Genomic DNA, 21,730 nt, shown 5'->3' on the forward strand with positions numbered 1-21,730 from the left:
CTAGGCCTTGTTTCCTAGCATTGCAATACCGTTTACGCTCACTTTTACCACTTGTTACCTTGCTGTTTTTATATTTTCAGATTACAAAAACCTATATCTACCATCCATATTGCACTTGTATCACCATCTCTTCGCCGAACTAGTGCGCCTATACAATTTACCATTGTATTGGATGTGTTGGGGACACAAGAGACTCTTTGTTATTTGGTTGCAGGGTTGCTTGAGAGAGACCATCTTCATCCTACGCCTCCCACGGATTGATAAACCTTAGGTCATCCACTTGAGGGAAATTTGCTACTGTCCTATAAACCTCTGCACTTGGAGTCCCAACAACGTCTACAAGAACAAGGTTGCGTAGTAGACATCAAGCAGTTTCTGGCGCCGTTGCCGGGGAGGTTAGTGCTTGAAGGTATATCTTTAGATCTTGCAATCGAATCTTTTAGTTTCTTGTTTTATCACTAGTTTAGTCTATAAAAGAAAACTACCAAAAAATGGAATTGAGTTTGTCTCATACGCTTCATCTTTTTAATATCTTTCGTGAGAATGATAGGAAGGAAAATTATGCCAAAGTGTTAGAAGAAGAATGCATTAAAATGTTTGGCACTAAATCTTTGAATGATGAGCATGATTGCAATTTTGTTAGTATGAACTCTTTGAATATCCATAGTACTAATGATGATTGCACTAGTCATGATGAAAATGTTTCCTATAAGCATGTCAATTTTTGTGGAGTGCATTGGGTTTGCAAGTACACATCAAATAGAGAAGATAGATATTGCAAGAGGCATAAGCATTTAGAAACTAAATTGTTGCAAGAAAGGCTAGATGTTTGTGCTGAAAATTTAAATTTTCTTGGCTGTACTTGTGAACTTTGCAATGAACGGGGTCATTTAACTATCCGATGCAAATTGCTTCATGATCTAATCGTGTCCAAAAATTGTGATGACTTGATTTCCCTTGCACATTATAATGAACTTAGTTTGCTTATGGGCTACGAAGAAATGAAACGTATGAGTAATTATCTTCCAGAATTTGCCCGTTATAAACTTCTTGAATTTGATCTAGAGGAAATTTATATGTATTGTGCGGTGAATTGCATTGAAAATCCTTATATTGCCAATTACATAAAAAAACAAATAGAAGATGAAGAGAATACTAATGAAAGGGAAGAGACTTCCCAATATCATCCTATTATTTCTTATGATGAATCAGGTAACGAGGAGGAGCCTTCTATTCAACCAATCTCATTAATAAGGAGCTCCAGAAAGAGGATTGAACCCACACATGATGAGGTGAAGAAGAAGAAAAGAAAAAGGAAGAGAGGTAAAAAGATATCTCTCCCAAATAAAGTTGCTCCTATTATTGTTGTGCCTCATGAAAATGAATCAAAAATAATCATGGAAGATGATGCACTTGATGATGATCTCGTTATGCCTATTGCTTGTTGTGATGATTATGATTGGGAAGATAATGATACTTCTTATGATCTTGAAAATCTTTTTGGCACTTGCTTGGAAGAATATGATAATTGCTATATTATTGGTGCTATCCATACTATTAATGATGAGAGTGATTATGCTTATGATATGAAAAGGCCCAAGCTTGGGGATGCTATGTTTGATGAAGATGATGTTTTTGAGAATATATTTGCTGCAATTAATGTTTGTCCCAAGCTTAGGGATGCTACGTTTAATGAAGATGACATTTTTAGTCTCCCAAGTTTTGATATGCAAAGTTGTTATGATGATAGCATGCCTTCTACCTATGATAATTATATTGATGAAAGTGTGTTTGGAAGAGTGTCAACTTTAGGAAGTAATGATCCCACTATTTTGGAGGATTTTGAATCTTATAATATTTATGAAAGTGGATTTGGAGAGGTCATGACTTTATTTAGTGATGTGTCCACTATCTTGGAAGAGGTTTCAATCGATTATGATGAGAACAAAGTTGCTACTTATGATGATTATTGTGATGAAACTTATGCTACAAAAAGTAGTGATGATTATATTTATAAAACTTTTCATGATTATGATTACCCTTTTCTGAACATTACTCTTTTAATGTGGAAGCAATTTATAGTATTCAAGTCTCTTATGATACTCCCACTATTCCGAATGAGAAGAATTTTGCTTATGTGGAGAGTAGTAAATTTTCTATGCAAGTAGATCATGAAAAGAATGCTTTAGGTGCTGGCTATATTGTTGAATTCATTCATGATGCTACTGAAAATTATTATGAGGGAGGAATATATGCTTGTAGGAATTGCAATAATGTCAAGTTTCCTCTCTATGTGTTGAAAATCTTGAAGATTTGCTTGTTTTACCTTCCTATGCTAGTCGTTTCATGTTCCCATAAGTTATTTGCTCACAAAATCCCTATGCATAGGAAGTGGGTTAGACTTAAATGTGCTAGTCATATTCTTCATGATGCTCTCTTTATGTTTCAATTCTTATCTTTTATGTGAGCATCATTGAAATCATCATGCCTAGCTAGGGGCGTTAAACGATAGCGCTTGTTGGGAGGCAACCCAATTTTATTTTAGTTTCTTGCTTTTTGGTTCTGTTTAGGAATAAATAATCCATTTAGCTTCTGTTTAGATGTGGTTTTGTGTTTTAATTAGTGTTTGTGCCAAGTAGAACCTTTGGGAAGACTTGGGTGAAGTCTTTATAATCATGCTGTAAAAAAAACAGAAACTTTAGCGCTCACGAGATTAGCTAAAAAATTTTACTGGAGAGTGCTATTTAGTTGATTCTTTTTTAAGATGATTACTAGACAAATTCCTCAGGTCCACCAATTTAGTTTAGAATTTTTGGAGTTTCATAGGTTTGCGTTAGTTACAGATTACTACAGACTGTTTTATTTTTGACAGATTCTGTTTTTCGTGTGTTGTTTGCTTATTTTGATGACTCTATGGCTAGTAAATAGTTTATAAACCATAGAGAAGTTGGAATACAGTAGGTTAAACACCAATATAAATAAAGAATGATTTCATTACAGTACCATGAAGTGGTGTTTTGTTTTCTTTCGCTAACGGAGCTCACGAGATTTTCTGTTAAATTTTGTGTTGTGAAGTTTTCAAGTTTTGGGTAAAGATTCGATGGACTATGGAATAAGGAGTGGCAAGAGCCTAAGCTTGGGGATGCCCAAGTCACCCCAAGGTAATATTCAATGACAAACAAGAGCCTAAGCTTGGGGATGCGCCGGATGGCATCCCCTCTTTCGTCTTCATGCATCGGTAACTTTACTTGGAGCTATATTTTTATTCACCACATGATATGTGTTTTGCTTGGAGCATCATTTTATTTCTTTAGCTTTGCTTGCTGTTTGAATAAAATACCAAGATCTGAAATTATTAAATGAGAGAGATTCTTCACATAGCTACATAATTATTTAACTACTCATTGATCTTCACTTATATCTTTTTGGAGTAGTTTGTCATTTGCTCGTGTGCTTCACTCATATCTTATGAGTAAATGGTTGAATGATTTGAATGTCATAAATCTGAAATTATATATGTTTCATATGCCTTTCCTATGGGGAGTAATACCTTCACATATAATAAGTAGAGGTGGTAAATTTATTGAAGGTTAGCAAACATTGTATTGGTCACTTGAACAATTCATGAAAGAATATTGAAGGAAAAGAGATTTCACATATAATACTATCTTGGACATCTTCTATGATTGTGAGTCCCATTAATTATTTTTAAACCTGAGCAAATTAGTTGAAGTTGGACAAGGAAGACAACATAATGAGTTATGCTTGGGTATATTTGTATAAGTTATATTGTTTTGGATCTTCTAACATGTGGTGCTTGCTATTTAGAATCCTTTGCTAGCCAAGATATCTGTACTAAACGGGAATACTGCTTGTGCATCCAAATTCCTTGAATCAAGTTTCTTCCATGAGTGTCCACCATATCTACCTATATGCGGTATTTACCTGCCGTTCCAAGTAAATTTGCATGTGCCAAACTCTAAACCTTCAAATAATAATCTGTTTTGTATGCCCGAATCGCTCATGTAGCGACTACGGGTTAGCAGTATCTTCCATGCTAGGTGGGTTATTCTCACGATGAGTGGACTCCGCTCATCATTCACGAGAAAATGGCTGGTAACTGGGATGCCCAGTCCCATGATCAAAAGATCGAAATCAAATCAAAAATAATTGCAAACAAAACTCCCCCAGGTTTGATGTTAGTTGGAGGCACCCGTTGTTTCGGGCAAGCCATGGATTGATGATTGTTGGTGGAGGCGAGTAAAAATCTTTACCTTTCTATTTGGGAACCACCTATAATGTATGTAGTATGGAAGATATTGGGGACTCTTGATCGTTATGTTGACAATGAAACCATACCTCTCAAAATTATTTTCATCTCTGTTTTTGCTTCGAGCTCTGGCACCCCTGCAAATCCCTGCTTCCCTCTGCGAAGGGCCTATCTTTTACTTTTATGCAAGAGTCAGTAGTATTCCTTCTCATTCCAACCTACTCTTTAGTTGGCAAGCATCATGTGATGGAAAGATCTAAGCATATATGGCCATTCAAATATATTTGATCATGAATTATTATTGTTGACAATTATCTATATGATAAATAAGTTGGGAGGCGAAACAATAAGCCTCTATCTTTCTCTGTGTTCGATGAATACTATTTGTTCTAAAAATATGCTTTGAGTGATAGCAATCATGAAAGACTATATGATAGTTGAGTATGTGGGATTTGCTAAATCAAAGCTCTGACATAGACTCTTCCTGAAAATAAGATGAATTGTAATTGTTTGATGACTAATAACACAGTTTGTTAGTTTTTAAGGAAGTTTATGATATATACTTTAACATGTGAATAGCTTGTTACTTGATCATGAAAAGTTCTATGAGTTGAGCTACTGTTATGACAAATGATGATGCTAGAAAAGGTGATTGAAATTATTATTAATCAAACTTGTGCACCTGCTAGCATTCACACTTCATAAATTCTTTCTTTTATCATTTACCTACTCGAGGACGAGCAGGAATTAAGCTTGGGGATGCTGATACGTCTCCAGCGTATCTATAATTTATGAAGTATTCATGCTATTATATTATCCATCTTGATGTTTTATGGGCTTTACTATGCACTTTTATATTATTTTTGGGACTAATCTATTGACCCAGAGCCCAGTGCGAGTTCCTGTTTTTTCCCTTGTTTCAGTTTCGAAGAAAATTAATATCAAACGGAGTCGAAACGGAATGAAACCTTCTGGAGAAGTTATTTTTGGAAGAAAAGCAACCCGGGAGACTTGGAGTCCACGTCAAGAAAGCAACGAGGAAGGCACGAGGCAGGGGAGCACGCCCACCCCCCCTGGGCGCGCCCTCCACCCTCGTGGGCCCCTCGTGGCTCCCCTGACGTACTTCTTTCACCTATATATACCCATATACCCTAAAATGATCGGGGAACAGAATAGATCTGGAGTTCCGCCGCCGTAAGCCTCTGTAGCCACCAAAAACCAATCGGGACCCTATTCCGGCACCCTGCCGGAGGGGGGAACCCTCACCGGTGGCCATCTTCATCATCCCGGCGCTCTCCATGACGAGGAGGGAGTAGTTCACCCTCGGGGCTGAGGGTATGTACCAGTAGCTATGTGTTTGATCTCTCTCTCTCTCTCGTGTTCTTGGTTTGGCACGATCTTGATGTATCGCGAGCTTTGCTATTATAGTTGGATCTTATGTTGCTTCTCCCCCTCTACTCTCTTGTAATGGATTGAGGTTTCCCTTTGAAGTAATCTTATCGGATTGAGTCTTTAATGATTTGAGAACACTTGATGTATGTCTTGTCATGCGTATCTGTGGTGACAATGGAATATCACGTGATTCACTTGATGTATGTTTTGGTGATCAACTTGCGGGTTCCGCCCATGAACCTATGCATAGGGGTTGGCACACGTTTTCGTCTTGATTCTCCGGTAGAAACTTTGGGGCACTCTTTGAGGTTCTATGTGTTGGTTGAATAGATGAATCTGAGATTGTGTGATGCATATCGTATAATCATACCCGCGGATACTTGAGGTGACATTGGAGTATCTAGGTGACATTAGGGTTTTGGTTGATTTGTGTCTTAAGGTGTTATTCTAATATGAACTTTAGGGCTGTTTGTGACACTTATAGGAATAGCCCAATGGATTGATTGGAAAGAATAACTTTGAGGTGATTTCATACCCTACCATAATCTCTTCGTTTGTTCTCCACTATTAGTGACTTTGGAGTGACTCTTTGTTGCATGTTGAGGGATAGTTATATGATCCAATTATGTTATTATTGTTGAGAGAACTTGCACTAGTGAAAGTATGAACCCTAGGCCCCTAGGCCTTGTTTCCTAGCATTGCAATACCGTTTACGCTCACTTTTACCCCTTGTTACCTTGTTGTTTTTATATTTTTCAGATTACAAAACCCTACATCTACCATCCATATTGCACTTGTATCACCATCTCTTTGCCGCACTAGTGTACCTATACAATTTACCATTGTATTGGGTGTGCTCGGGACACAAGAGACTCTTTGTTATTTGGTTGCAGGGTTGCTTGAGAGAGACCATCTTCATCCTACGCCTCCCACGGATTGATAAACCTTAGGTCATCCACTTCACGAAAATTTGCTACTGTCCTACAAACCTCTGTACTTGGAGGCCCAACAACGTCTACAAGAAGAAGGTTGCGTAGTAGACATCAACCATCCACTTGCCCTGACCTCTGGATCCGGACATGGTTGCTTTAGTGGAAAGGAGATGAGTACTTGGGCGCTGGAGCTTGAGATTGGAAAGGCGGAGATAGAGAGAGGGCGTGAGAGAGGAAGAGGGAGTCCTTATCCCCTTATAAAGGCAGCGAATATTAAACGCCTCCTCACTCGCCTTAAGACTCGCCTATTCCCAAGGGTTGTATAAACGGCACGGTTGGGTTACCCATGCCCGCATTGATGAGACTCCCGCGATAAGGGGACACGATCTCTGCTTTGACAAGACGTGCCAATGGCAACCGCGCCTCGAGACGTGGGGCGTTGAACACAAAGGCGGTTTGAAATTATGTCCGGTCAGACGTAATGTCGTGCTGCAAGAAAGCTGTCAGCGGATAGAACTCGTGTAAAAATATATATTCTCTCTGCGGTTATGTATGGTGTGTGTGTGACAGGTCCGGATACTATCATCGCATCCAAAGACTATCTTGGAGTTCGGAAAGGGGAACCTGCATTGCAATGGCGAAGACAATCGGCGCGCCGGACTCCTCGTCATTGAAGCCAGGTTCAGGGGCTAGTGAGGGAGTCCTGGACTAAGGGATCCTCGGGCGTCCGGCCTGTTATCCATGGGCCGGACTGATGGGTTGTGAAGACATGAAGGCCGAATATTGTACCCGTGTCCGGATTGGACTCTACTTGGCGTGGAAGGAAAGCTTGACGACCAATTATGAAGATTCCTTTTTATGTAACCGACTCTATGTAAACCCTAGATTCCCCCCGGTGTCTATATAAACCGGAGGGGTTAGTCCGGAAAGGATATACACATTACCATAGTCATACAGGCTAGACTTCTAAGGTTTAGCCATTACGATCTCATGGTAGATCAACTCTTGTAACAATCATATTCATCAAGATCAATCAAGCAGGAAGTAGGGTGTTACCTCCATAAAGAGGGCCCGAACCTGGGTAAACATCGTGTCCCCCGTCTCCTGTTACCATCGATCCTAGACGCACAGTTCAGGACCCCCTACCTGAGATCCACCGGTTTTGACACCGACATTGGTGCTTTCATTGAGAGTTCCACTGTGCCGTCGACAAAAGGTTCGATGGCCCCTTCAATCGTCGATAATGATGATGTCCAAAGAGGAATCTTTCTTCCCGGACAGATTTTTGCGTTCGGCGGCTTCGTACTGCGGGCCAACTCGGTCGGCCATCTGGAGCAGGTCGATAGCTACGCCCCTGGCCATCAGGTCAGATTTGGAAGCTTGAACTACGTCACGGATATCCGTGGAGACTTGATCTTCAATGGATTAGAGACTGCGGCGATCGCTCCGATGAACACGACTTAAATCTGTCATCGGATCACATCCAGGAGATGGTTCCTGTTGCTGCAACGGCCTTAGAACCAAAGCAGATCGTGCCATCCAAACCATAGAGTCCGCGGCGTTGGAGCCGCACACGGACTCAACACCCTGCAATATTTGTGTCAACGGAACTTCGGACTCGTCTCCGGCTATAAGTTCCGGACCGTGTACGCCTGCAGACACCGAGCTAGATTGGTTATCGATCTTCGAATTCAGCGCCACAGACGTTTTCCAGCACTCACCTTTGGGCGACGTGCTGAACTCTTTAAAGAATTTGTCCTTGGAGAAGTACTCGTAGCCGAACTATGTTCGGTTCGAGTTAGAGGCTGATGATGGGGAATTTTGCTTCCCACCCGCCACCCACTTCATAGCTACCGTCGAGGACTTAACCGACGAGCTCGATTATGGCTCCGAAGACATCGACGGTATGGACGATGATGCCAACAAGGAGCAAGGCCAAGACCCGCCATTCACTGGACGTTGGACGGCCACCTCTTCGTACAACGTGTACATGGTTGATACACCTAAAGGACCTGGCGACGACAAAGAAGAGCCTGATGCGAATAAACCCTCTGAGACACTGTCCAAGCGCCGGCGCCCTAAACGCCGCTCTAAGCCTCGTCGCTCAAAAGATGGCAACACTGGCACTGGAGAAAATAGTACTCCGGGCGACGCCGAAAACAATGAAGGCCCTGTTGGAGCTGCATCCGAACAGGAGGAGCAAGACAACGAGCAAGTTAACCCTGATAAACAGGCCACGCCCAATGACCCGGATGACGATAGTTATCGTCCACCCTCCGAGGATGACGAGAGCCTTGGCAATGAGGACTTCATCGTGCCTGAGGCACCCCTCGAGCAGGGGCGCTTTAAGCGCCAGCTCATAGCTACTGCAAGAAGCCTAAAGAAAAAGCAGCAACAGCTCCAAGCAGATCAAGACCTACTCATCGATAGATGGACCGATGTCCTGGCAGCCGAAGAATACAGCCTCAAGCGCCCAGCCAAGAGTTACCCAAAACGCAGACTGCTACCTCAGTTCGATGAGGAGGCACCAGATCCCATACCTCCCTCGCGCAATGCGGACCGACCACCACGTGGTCGGGATAGTGCGGCAGACCGACCACCCCGCGGTCGGGATAAAACGGCAACTCAGGCCGAACAACAGCCCGCCCCACCGCCTCGCAAACACAGGGACAGACCAGCTCGGGACCATACATACGACCTTCGGCAGGAATTGAACAGTAGAGCAGGACACACCAGATCAATCTACGGATCGCAAGGACGCTTCCCTACTCGGGATGACAGCTACCTATTCGGACGTGACAAACTTAATCACACCAGGGCCGATAACCGCAGACGGACTTCATCGGAGGTGCGCCGTGACGCGGCCCGCTATAGAGGCACCGCACACCCTCCCTGCTTCACAGATGAGGTGCTGGATCACGAATTCCCCGAGGGGTTCAAGCCCGTCAATATTGAATCATACGACGGAACAATCGATCCCGCGGTGTGGATTGAAGATTTTATTCTCCACATCCACATGGCCCGAGGAGACGACCTCCACGCTATCAAATACCTCCCATTAAAGCTCAAAAGACCAGCTCAACACTGGCTAAATAGTCTGCCTGAGAACTCCATCGGCAGCTGGGAGGACTTGGAAGAGGCTTTCCTTGATAACTTCCAAGGAACTTATGTCCGGCCAGCGGATGCCGACGACTTAAGCCACATAGTTCAACAACCTGGAGAATCAGCCAGAAAATTCTGGACTAGGTTCCTAACTAAAACAATTAGATCGTTGACTGTCCGGATGCCGAGGCCCTAGCAGCCTTCAAACACAGCATCCGTGACGAATGGCTAGCGCGCCACCTCGACACAGAAGAGCCAAGGTCTATGGCAGCCCTTACGGCACTCTTGACCCACTTTTGCGTGGGTGAGGACAGCTGGCTGGCTCGTAGCAACAACACAGCCAGCGAGGCAGGCCCCTCCGAGGCCAAGAACAGCACCGGCAAGCTCCGGCGCAATAGACACAAACGCCGAAGCAATGGCGACAACACCGATGACACCACAGTTAACGCCGGATTCAGCGGCTCCAAGTCCGGCCAACGGAAGAAGCCCTACAAAAGAAACAATGAAGGACCTTCCAGCCTGGACCGCATACTCGACCGTCCGTGCGAGATACACGGCACCCCAGACAAACAAGCCAATCATACCAACAGGGATTGTTGGGTTTTCAAACAGGCTGGCAAGTTAAATATCGAAAACAAGGAAAAAGGATCACAAAGTGAGGACGAGGACGAAGAGCCCCGACAGTCGAACACTGGGGGGCAGAAGAAATTTCCCCCTCAAGTCAAAATGGTGAACATGATATACGCTACGCACATCCCCAAAAGGGAGCGTAAGCGAGCACTTCGGGACGTCTACGCGGTAGAGCCAGTCGCCCCAAAATTCGATCTGTGGTCGTCATTCCCGATCACCTTCGATCGTCGAGATCACCCAACTAGTATCCGGCATGATGGTTCAGCCGCACTGGTCCTCGACCCAATCATCGACGGATTTCACCTAACACGAGTCCTAATGGACGGTGGTAGCAGCCTCAACCTGCTCTATCAGGTTACAGTGCGGAAGATGGGCATTAATCCCTCACGAATCAAACCCACAAAGACTACCTTTAAAGGAGTCATACCAGGCGTAGAGGCCCGCTGTACGGGCTCAATCACGCTGGAGGTAGTCTTCGGTTCTCCGGACAACTTCCGAAGCGAAGAGTTAATCTTCGATATCGTCCCCTTCCGCAGCGGCTACCATGCACTACTCGGACGAACCGCGTTTGCTAGATTCAACGCGGTGCCACACTATGCTTATCTCAAGCTCAAGATGCCCGGTCCACGCGGCGTCATAACATTCAATGGAAATACTGAACGCTCCCTCCGAACAGAGGAGCATACCGCCGCCCTAGCAGCAGAGGTACAGAGCGGCCTTCTCAAGCAGCACCATAATACGGCTGCCGAGCCCCTGGACATCATTAAGAGGTTCTGGACTACACTGCAACAGGATATCGCGGCTCGTCAAGAGCTCGATTAGCAATCCAGCCTCCGTCCCAGTCCCGATGAAGTAGTGGCATTCGTACCACGCGTAGATAATTACGTAGTCAAAATCCCATGGACATCGATGGAGGCACAAGCAAGCCCGGGATCTACAGTTCGGCTAGACCGATCCCGGACACACATATAACTTTACTATTTCCCTTTTCCCTTTTCCGCAGGTTTCTTAGGCGGGTCTCTTTTGACGGCCTGAGTTATGATCCTGTCAAAGGACAAATACACCGGATCAACATGGAGCACGGGCGTACAAGGGCAGCCCTAGAGGCCCACCCAACGATTACTCTATCTGTTTTCAGGACCCACGCGAAGCTCGCCCTTAGTTGAGGCATGTCAAATAGCCGGTTGCTTATGGCATTACTTTGTACTGATGCGCTTTGACGCATTAATCCAACTATAATGGAAACAGTTCATGGTCCAAGTTCCAGGGCCCCAGATACCATCTCTATTGTCCTTCTGTTTTCCTTTCAATTACTTATTTCCTAGCAACCGTACACTCTGGTACGTTTTATATTTGCCAGGGGCTCCTGATCGCCCCATAACACGGCAACAAAGTCCGAACACTTCTTATAGAGAAGTTCGGCACCCCCAAATTTAGCATTATATGCATTGGCTCTGAATCATGTCTTTGGTCAATAGTTGGGTTGCCCGGCTCCTGTGCTTGCTACCCTACGTTCCGCTAAATCGGCTAGGGTAGTAAAGGGATAACTACTGCGATTGTGCCCTGGCCTTGACCAGATGAGCGCCTCAGTAGAGAAAGCCGAAAACTGACTGTCATGATACGGCGAGAGCCGGTCAGCTGTTCGAGGGTTCCAAATCGTTGGAGATTTTTTCCGCATTATGCGAAAGATCGGCACTTCCCGATCAGTTGTTGACAGCACTCTGGTTTGAACCAGGGGCTGCGCCCATGCTTTATTACAAAACTCCTATGGCTAAGTGAAGGCGTTTAAGCCGTATAGTCTGATTGCCTTGTTCGTTGCGCTAAACAACTCCTTCAAGGACCATGCAATTGGATCAAAATTGTTTAGATTCCATCCCGAACACCTCCGTACTACCTACGTGAGGGCAGAAGCCGACGACTGGCCAACCCTCAGATTACATACAACACGGCCGCACAAGAGGAAACAATTAAAAGCATAACAAAATTACATTACAAAACAGGCTTTGTTCTCATAATACAAGGCAAGGGCAACAAGAATGTTTTCATTCGAAAATAATGTCCTGCCCGCACTCAGCTGCTGCAAGCCGAGACCCTTCTATGACATCCGCAAAATATCGCTCGGGTGTGCGATGCTCCTTGCCCTCTGGCGGCCCTCTGGCCACTTCAACGGCGTTCATCTTCGCCCACCACATCTTGCAACGGGCAAAGGCCATGCGGGCACCTTCAATACAGGCAGAGCGCTTGACGACGTCCAGCCGAGGACAGGCGTTCACCATTCGCCTCACGAGTCCGAAGTAGCTGCCAGGGATAGCTTCGGCAGGCCATAGCCGGATTATCAAATCCTTCATGGCTAGTTCGGCCACCCTATGCAGCTCCACCAGCTGTTTCAGCTGATCTGTGAAGGACATGGGAGGCTCTGGCACCGCATATTGCAACCAGAATAGCTTCTCCGTAGAACCCCCTCCTTCGTCTCGGTAGAACTCCACAGCGTCCGATACGCTGCGTGGTGAATCCGCAAAAGCCCCTGGGAACTCCGAACCCGGGTTAGTAAAAGGTACTGCTTCTCCGCATACTTGCTTTGCATCTTAAATTCCTTACCCGCCGCGATCTTCTTGGCCTCCTGGATCTCCTGGAGGGCGGCCTGGGCCTCATTCTGTGCGGCCTCCGCGCTCTGACGAGCCTTGGCGAGTTCGGTCCCTTGAACCGACACATCATGCTCCAAGGCCTTGCATTTCTTCACCGCATCCTGGAGCTCCTGCTGGACTTCTTTGACCCGGGCCTTGAGCTTCTTACGATCGGCTTGCTCCTGGACAACCTTCTCCTCGGCCTCGCCCAGGGACTTCCTCAGGGCCTTGACCTCGGTCGCGGCTCCTGCACATATTACGACACTACAGTCAATATACAGCGCCTATGCTTTCCGAGCACATAGCAAGTCGTTACTCACCTTGCTTCTCCTGGAGCCGAACCTTAACCTCGCCGAGCTCGCTCTCGGTCCGCTCCAGCCTCTGCCTCAGTTCAGAGACTTTGGCAGCATGCGAGGTTGCGGCCAACAACAACGCCTGCTTATGCATACATATTATGTTAGTCTCCTACAATAAAAGATTGATCCTCTGTCCGGTTCTTCTCGCCGAACACCAGACAGTGTCTCAGGGGCTACTGACTACATGGGGTTTTTCTCTTTCTATGTCACTTACCTCGAAACCTTTCAACAGGTTGCTGCAGGCTTCGTTCAGTCCACTCTTGGCGGACTGAACCTTCTCGATCACCGCACCCATAAGGACACGGTGCTCGTCCATAACGGAGGCGCCTCGTAGCGCCTCCATCAGGTTATCTCGCGTCCCTGGATGGATAGGGGCCACCGATGGAAGCGGCGCACCCCCCTCCTTCAAAGGGGGCTGCTCGCCCGACTCCGGAGCTATATGGGTCTCCGAAATCATATTCGGCTGAGGGCCGAACTGGATGCGGCCCTCTTCGCCAATCTCCATGGGGATCGGATCCCCCATGTGTCTGGCAATGGAGGTCTTGCATTGTGGCGCCTCCCGAACAGCGTCCTGGGCTCCTCCCCGGTTTGGAGCGGCCCTCCGGGACAACACTTCCGTGTCGTCCCTGGCCCCGGAGGAATAAGCAGGCGGTGGCGACATGCTCGCCATCTCCGACGGAGCCAACGAACCTCCAGATGAGGATCACTGGATAAGGTCGCGGGCTAGACTGCAATAGTACAGTTAACCATGTCAAGATAATAAAGAGAAAGGGCCGGATGTGCACATGAGCCAGCCATGTCACTTACGATGCGGCCTGGGGCTTAGTGCGGGGGCGTCGTTCCGGACTGTTGTCAACATCCCACGCGATGTTGACCGCTGGGACCCCCTTCCCCTTCTTGGGCATTTCCGCCTCTAGATGCGCTGAAGCCGCCCTCTTTTTCTTCTTTTCCTCGGGGGGAGGGTTGTTTTCCTCCTCCTCCTCCGCTTCCTCATCATTGTCCTCAGGGACAGAGGAATGGGCTTCGTCGTCTTCGGACGTCACGTCCGAAGTGCCCTGGCGACGGGGCCACTCTTGGCCCCCTTGGCCTTCTTCTCCGGTGCCTTATATGGCGCTGGCACCAGCATCTTCGCTAGACGCGGGATGACCGATCTTCAGGCAGCGGAGCCGGACACTGGATCCGCTTCGCCCTCTCCATCCAGTCCTGGAAAAGCAATGATGAACTCAGACGTCATCTTCAAAACAATTAAGTTGGGGATATGTCAGAAATAACATACCTCGCTGGCGGGGTGTTTACAATCGTGACCACGGTCTGAGTCCGTGGCCGGTGGCTTCTCGTTGCCCTTAAAGAGCAACTTCCAGGCACCTTCGTGAGCAGTCTCGAAGAGCCTTATCAAGGTCTGGTGTTTCTTCGAATTGAACTCCCACAGAGGGCGGCTTCGGCGCTGGCATGGAAGAATCCGGTGAACTAGCATCACCTGGATTATGTCAACGAGCTTGACATTCTTGGTCACCATGCTTTGAACGCACGTCTGCAGCGCTATCAGCTCGTCAGGTGAACACCAGTCCGGACTCTTCTCGACCCAGGAGGTGAGTCGCATGGGAGCACCGAAGCGGAATTCGGCAGCTGCGGCCCAAGTGGTGCCGCGAGTTCCGTGATGTAGAACCACTGCTTCTGCCACTCCTTTACTGTCTCCACAAAAGTGCCTTTGGGCCAGGAGACGTTGGATAGCTTGCTCACCATGGCTCCCCCGCACTCCACGTGCTGGCCATCCACCACCTGCGGCTTCACGTAGAAGACTTTGAGCCATAGCCCGAAGTGGTGTTGGATGCGGAGGAAGGCCTCACACACGACGATAAACGCCGAGATGTTGAGGAAGGAATTCGGGGACAGATCATGGAAATTTTACCCGTAATAATACATCAGCCCGCGGACGAAAGGGTGGAGTGGAAACCCTAGCCCGCGGACGAAATGGGGGATGAATACTACCCTCTCTATGGGCTTCGGCGTGGGGACGACTTGTCCCTCGGCCGACAGACGGTGGGCGATCTCCTTCGCCAAATATCCTGCCGCCCAAAGCTCAGTAATGTCATCCTCCTTGACGGAGGAGACCATCCACTTGCCTTGACCTCTGGATCTGGACATGGTTGCTTGAGTGAAAAGGAGACGAGTACTTGGGCGCTGGAGCTCGAGATTGGAAAGGCGGAGACAGAGAGAGGGCGTGAGAGAGGAAGAGGGAGTCCTTATCCCCTTATAAAGGCAGCGAATATTAAACGCCTCCTCACTCGCCTTAAGACTCGCCTATTCCCAAGGGCTATATAAACGGCACGGTTGGGTTACCCATGCCCGCATTGATGAGAATCTCACGATAAGGGGACACGATCTCTGCTTTGACAAGATGTGCCAATGGCAACCGCGCCTCGTGACGTGGGGCATTGAACACAAAGGCGGTTTGGAATTATGACCGGTCAGACGTAATGTCGTGCTGCAATAAAGCTGTCAGCGGATAGAACTCGTGTAAAAATATATATATTCTCTCTGCGGTTATGTATGGTGTGTGTGTGACAGGTCCGGATACTATCATCGCATCCTAAGACTATCTTGGAGTTCGGAAAGGGGAACCTGCCTTGCAATGCCGAAGACAATCTGCGCGCCGGACTCCTCGTCATTGAAGCCAGGTTGAGGGGCTACTGAGGGAGTCCTGGACTAAGGGGTCCTCGGCGTGGAAGGCAAGCTTGACGACCAATTATGAAGATTCCTTCTTATGTAACCGACTCTATGTAAACCCTAGATTCCCCCCGGTGTCTATATAAACCGGAGGGGTTAGTCCGAAAAGGATATACACATTACCATAGTCAGACAGGCTAGACTTCTAGGGTTTAGCCAATACGATCTCGTGGTAGATCAACTCTTGTAACACTCATATTCATCAAGATCAATCAAGCAGGAAGTAGGGTATTACCTCCATAAAGAGGGCCCGAACCTGGGTAAACATCGTGTCCTCCGTCTCCTGTTACCATCGATCCTAGACGCACAGTTCAGGACCCCCTACCCGAGATCCACCAGTTTTGACACCGACAGCCCCACCTGTCATTGACCCAGGGGAGGTCAAACCCTGGTCAACCGAGGCTAAATGGCCGGCGGCTCGACGCCGGCGAAGCCAGACGCGGCGGCGAGGTGCGGGATTCCTCCTCCGGCGACCAAATGGCCGGTGGAGGGCATCTACATGACACGGGCACTCGTCCGCGTCGAGTGGTGGCGGTGGTTGGGCCTGGGGTGGCCGGAGTCATCGCCGGCGTCGACCTTGGCGGTCGCTGGAGCTCGGTTGAGCTCTGGGTCGACGCTAAGGCAGTTGGGGCAGCTCGTGCGGGGCACCTACGTGCTCTACGCGGCGCGGGGAGGAAGCTGAGCACGACGGCCGGACCGTTAGGTGGCCGGGGACACGTCGGCGGCGAGCACAGGCGGCTGCGCGTGCTGGCGAGCAAGGTGCGGTGGCTACAATGCACGAGAGCGAGAACAGAGAGGGCAGAAGGGTCAGTGGCTCACGACGAGTGCAGGGGAGCGAACGGCGAGCTCGGGGACGGGCTGGAGACGTCGTGAGGTCGCCGGCGATCTCGACGGCCGAGCAGGGAAGAAGTCGACGGGGTGGCGATGCAGGGCAAACGAGCGCTCGGGGCTCGGTCGAGGCAAAGCGGAAGACGGCGGCGGAGATCGTGGCAGCACGGGGAGGCGAGGGGAGCACGGTAGGCGCGGGTTCGACGCCGGTGACCTAATGTCGGCTTCGGCCATGGCGGGGAGAGGGCGAGGGAGAAAGTAGGGGAGGAAAAGAGTGGGCCGGATCGATCGGGACGACACCGAGGAGAGGATCCGCGACGTCACGTTGTCCCGGGGACGCAGGCAGGCAGCTCACGTGGCGCGCTGTGCGTGCGCGTCCGACTGGCGCTGGGTTGAAGATGACTGGCAAGTCGCCAGGTGGGTTGGGCCTCTTCTGCCAGGTAAGGCCCAGGTGAGGTTTCTCTCCTCTCTGCCTTTTCTGTTTTTGTTTTTGTTTTCTTTTTCTGCTGTTGTTTTTTATTTAGCATAAATGCCAAACCATTTTATAAAATGCTGAAAATATTTATGGGCACCTCTGAAATTAATTCCAACAGCCCAAAAATACTTTCAAGATTATTTGGACATTTAAAAAATATTTATAGCATTTAAATTTCCAAATGCAAATACTTTATGATTTAATTCAAAGATCCAAAGTGTCCTAGAAAAGTGAGCACCATTTTTAGCAGAGGTTCTCGACCAAGGCAAAGATGATGGGCATTTTAGAAGGGCATTTCAAGTTCATTGAAAAGATTTAATTTTGACCCTAGTTGAATTCATTTGCTGCTAGGGTTTAACAGTCCCCATTTCAAATTCATTTGAATTTTAAACATGATGGCATGATGACCAAGCAAAGACAACAGGGGCTGAGCTAGGGTTGTGATAGAAATAGTAGGAAATGCTTTTGACAGTTCACACCAACAGGGATTCATGTACACCATGGTTGCTTATAAACTGATTCATACCATAGTCCACCCAATTGCAGATATAGAAAAAATCTTGGAATTGTTGTAACTCGAGTGACAGTTCAACTGACATAGACATACCTTGCCTGGACACCGAGACTGTCGGGATAGATGAGAAGAGGGCAGTGACAAATGTCAAGGATGTGAACAATTGCTGCTTGCAAGGCACATGGATGGTGGGCGTCGAGATTGTAGGCCATGCTTGTGTTCAACTCACATCACAGTGTTGCACCTTCCTTGATCAACCTGTATGACACATCTGCAATGCAACACAAATTGATATGACATGAGATAGCGGAAAAACAATCAATCGCTAGTTCAAAAATCCTAGAAGAATTCAAGCACGGCACCTACATCTTTCTTGCCGATCTTCATGGTCTTCTCCTGCAACACGCTGAGGTCATTGACGCTCCACCGCATAAACTGTGGGATGGCGAATAGCGACATCATCATGAAAAAAGACTCCAGGCAACAACATGGTCGTGGTCGTTCCATCGGGGGCATTGCTGAGGACATGATATCACAGCAACTGGTACTACACTGTTCGTAAAAAAGTTTGGTAGCACACTTTGTTGAGAATCATGTATCAACACAAATCTTATCAGTATAGGAGCCGAGGTGGAAGATCATATATGTATCTATGATTGTGTATATCTAACATTACCTACAATGGAAGTGCATCCAATGAGGCATAGACGAAAACCTGGGTGTCGTGCCTGTCGAGAAAGGCGGTGGGGGCTGGAAGTTGCCGAGCTAACTACAGAAAATTTGGATGGTATTAACTGGCAGACATCATCAAATGGTTGATTTATTGAAGAAAAGAAGTTCACAAAAATCATATTAGTGGTGGTTACCTGTCTAGGCTCCGGGGTCCTCAACAGCGGGCAGTGCTGTGCGGCTGCACTCTGACAGGGCACTCGGCGTAGCACAGCTCATCGGACCAGGCAACATGCATGGTAGGCGAGCTCTTTCTCCAGTTCTGAAAATAGACACCCTCATGGAACCTTTTTCTTCTCTGAAATAAATGGTGCATCAATATTATACTCTCTCTGGAAACATTGTAAAACTGAATCTATGGTCTACGCCGTCAGTCAAAAAATGTTGTAAATTGTGTCAGCCGTGCGCATCAATCCAAGCAAACAAAGACCTTCCCTAAAAAAGGCAAACAAAGACCTTAAGAGCAATGAAACTCTTCATTGTCTAAAATCGAAAGACTGAAGCTGCCCTGCATCGTGATTTATTTTGAACTGTACTAAAGAATCATACAGAGGACTTGTCCTTGCAACATGGCTTTTAAAGTTGGAATCCTTGCAGCACATCTAATTAATCCCAGACTAGAGTGAACAACAGTACAAATTGGTGAGACCTAATAACATCTAGAAATTTTATCTCTCCTGCAATGTCTACGGCGCTTTCATTCGCTATCAATTCCAGGAGTACACACTGCAGTGGTCAATGGGCTGTAACATGAGAGACCTTTGCGTTGAAATGATCCTTGTCTAGTTGAACCAAGTCACTGAATTCTCTGAAACACGTCATCCCAGAGTTCCCATGCATACTACCAAAATTAAGAACAACTGGGAAATATAAAGTATTGAGAGCTGCAAATTTCTTTACCCAGCAAAAATCTAGATACTGTATATTTTATAACAGACAACCATGCTAGCGTTACAAAGTACAGCCACCATACAAATGAAATATGGACAATGAACAGTATCATCTCCAAGAAAAATCTACAGTCAGCTACTTCACCATGTTTTTGTTTCAGTGGGTTATGTTTACTCATTACTTTCATATTGCCGAGAAACCAAAGTAAGAAATGTTCTCTTGGTAGAATAACGATTTTCCAGATACCATACTTGAGTTGATAACAATATGTGACAAGTGAGACGCCTTGAGGCCAAAACAGAGTCAAGCAGAGCAAGTTTGCATCAACAAGAGAGAAACATAAGCAATCAGGCCAAGGCGAATCAGCAAGGACAAATTTCAATCTAGGCCAATAATGGTAGACGAGGCGGCGGAGAGGGAGCGAATCGAGGCTCTCACCATGGCCCAACAGTTTGATGCAGATTGGTAGCACCTGCGTGACAGGACAAGTTTCTGGTGAATCCGACGACACAGGCGGGCACAGAAAAACAAAGGCAGCCAATTCAGTGAGGCCGCCCACCCAGCAAAACGCACCAAAGAACCAATCTTTCTTAACCAGAAAGAAGAAGGCGAGACCCAATCTCAGCCGCCATCCGTCCTTACCTGCCTATGGCCCTCCCGGGAGATAAGCAGTCGTCCACGCTGTGCAGGCCATCCATCAAGCGTCGCACCACGGGCCCCGCCGCTCGGTCCCCAGCCCTCACGGCTGCACGGGACTCCCGCACCGGCGGCAGCCCCAAGTGGCCTCCAAGTCGATGCTCGACCCGACACGGAGGATGGGCTGGCCCCGAGGAGCGGGGAGCCAGCGAATCCGTCGGCCAGGAGTTGGGCGGCGCCCTCAACCATCGCTGTCGTTTGGGGAGGGACGCGGTCCCGATCGAGGCGGTGTGGGGCGGGCGGCGCGGGGCAGGAGGTGGCGGCGGGAAGGAGCTGGAGATGGGATCAAGGGGCAGGGTCATGCGAGGTGTTGGTGGCTTTTTTTCTTCTTTTCTCTCCTCTGTTCGGGTCTGACTTATGAGGGGACTGCGGGTGCAATTTCTAAAATATAGGAGGGCCTATTTGCAAAAAGGGTGCAACGGTGAACCCGACAAAGTCAATCGTGCTTTATTATTATTATTATTATTATTATTAGGGAAAGATTTGAATTTTCTCTGAATTCTTTTATGCATGATTTGATATCTTCGTATTTCTCTTCGAATTATCGGTTTGGTTTGGCCAACTAGATTGGTTTTTCTTGCAATGGGAGAGGTGCTTAGTTTTGGGTTCAATTTTGCGTGATTTCACCCAGTGACAAAGTACGGGTAGCGAGACACGTATTGTATTGTTGCCATCAAGGGTAAAAAGATGGGGTTTTCATCATATTGCTTGAGTTTATCCCTCTACATCATGTCATCTTGCTTAAGGCGTTACTCCGTTCTTTATGAACTTAATACTCTAAATGCATGCTGGATAGCGGTTGATGTGTGGAGTAATTGTAGTAGATGCAGGCAAGAGTCGGTCTACTTGACACGGACGTGATGCCTATATTCATAATCACTGCCTTGGATATCGTCATAACTTTGCGCTTTTCTATCAATTGCTCGACAGTAATTTGTTCAACCACCGTATTATTTGCCTTCAAGAGACCAGCCTCTAGTGAAACCTATGACCCCGGGTCTATTTTCCTTCATATATTTTCAGATCTATATACCAAAAATACCTTGCTGCAATTTATTTACTTTATTTATTTTTACATTTTAGTAATCTTTTATATCTATATCAGATCTCACATTTGCGAGTGACCGTGAAGGGATTGACAACCCGTTTTTCGCGTTGGGCGCAAGTGTTTGATTGTTTGTGTAGGTGCATATATTGGCGACTTGCGTGTTTCTCCTACTGGATTGATACCTTGGTTCATAACTGAGGGAAATACTTATCTCTACTTTTGTGCATCACCCTTTCCTCTTCAAGGGAAAAACCAACGCAAGCTCAAGAAGTAGCAGGAAGAATTTCTGGCGCCGTTGCCGGGGAGATCTACTTCAAACCTACCAAGTACCCATCATAAACTCTCATCTCTTGCATTACATTATTTTCCATTTGCCTCTCGTTTTCCTCTCCCCCACTTCTAAAATGTTTTCAAAAAAATACAAGAATATTTGCCTTTTTATTCGACCTTCTTTCGTTCGTCTTTTCGATTGCTTTTTGTTTGCTTGTGTGTTAGTTTGTTTGCTTGCCTTTATGG

General features: G+C 46.9%; 1 long non-coding RNA gene across 6 annotated transcripts in view; it reads right to left on the reverse strand.

Annotated features, from left to right (window-relative positions):
- The window catches only part of LOC123168563 (uncharacterized), a 33,460-nt gene extending 12,948 nt beyond the window's left edge, over positions 1-20,512 (reverse strand). For 2 of the 6 annotated variants that reach the window (XR_006484407.1, XR_006484406.1), the window contains exons 1-6: positions 20,113-20,509; positions 19,909-19,942; positions 18,717-18,877; positions 18,527-18,619; positions 18,217-18,429; positions 17,944-18,121 (exon numbers count right to left, since the gene is read on the reverse strand). This is a non-coding gene — a long non-coding RNA (uncharacterized lncRNA). Of the gene's footprint in view, positions 1-17,844; positions 18,122-18,216; positions 18,430-18,526; positions 18,620-18,716; positions 18,878-19,908; positions 19,963-20,112 lie in introns of those variants that run through there. The other 4 variants (XR_006484405.1, XR_006484404.1, XR_006484402.1 and 1 more) reach the window with 4 other exon arrangements.
- Between the last annotated feature and the right edge of the window lie 1,218 nt (positions 20,513-21,730).

Source organism: Triticum aestivum, chromosome 7D (assembly GCF_018294505.1).
Source record: "Triticum aestivum cultivar Chinese Spring chromosome 7D, IWGSC CS RefSeq v2.1, whole genome shotgun sequence".
Taxonomy (NCBI): Eukaryota; Viridiplantae; Streptophyta; class Magnoliopsida; order Poales; family Poaceae; genus Triticum; species Triticum aestivum.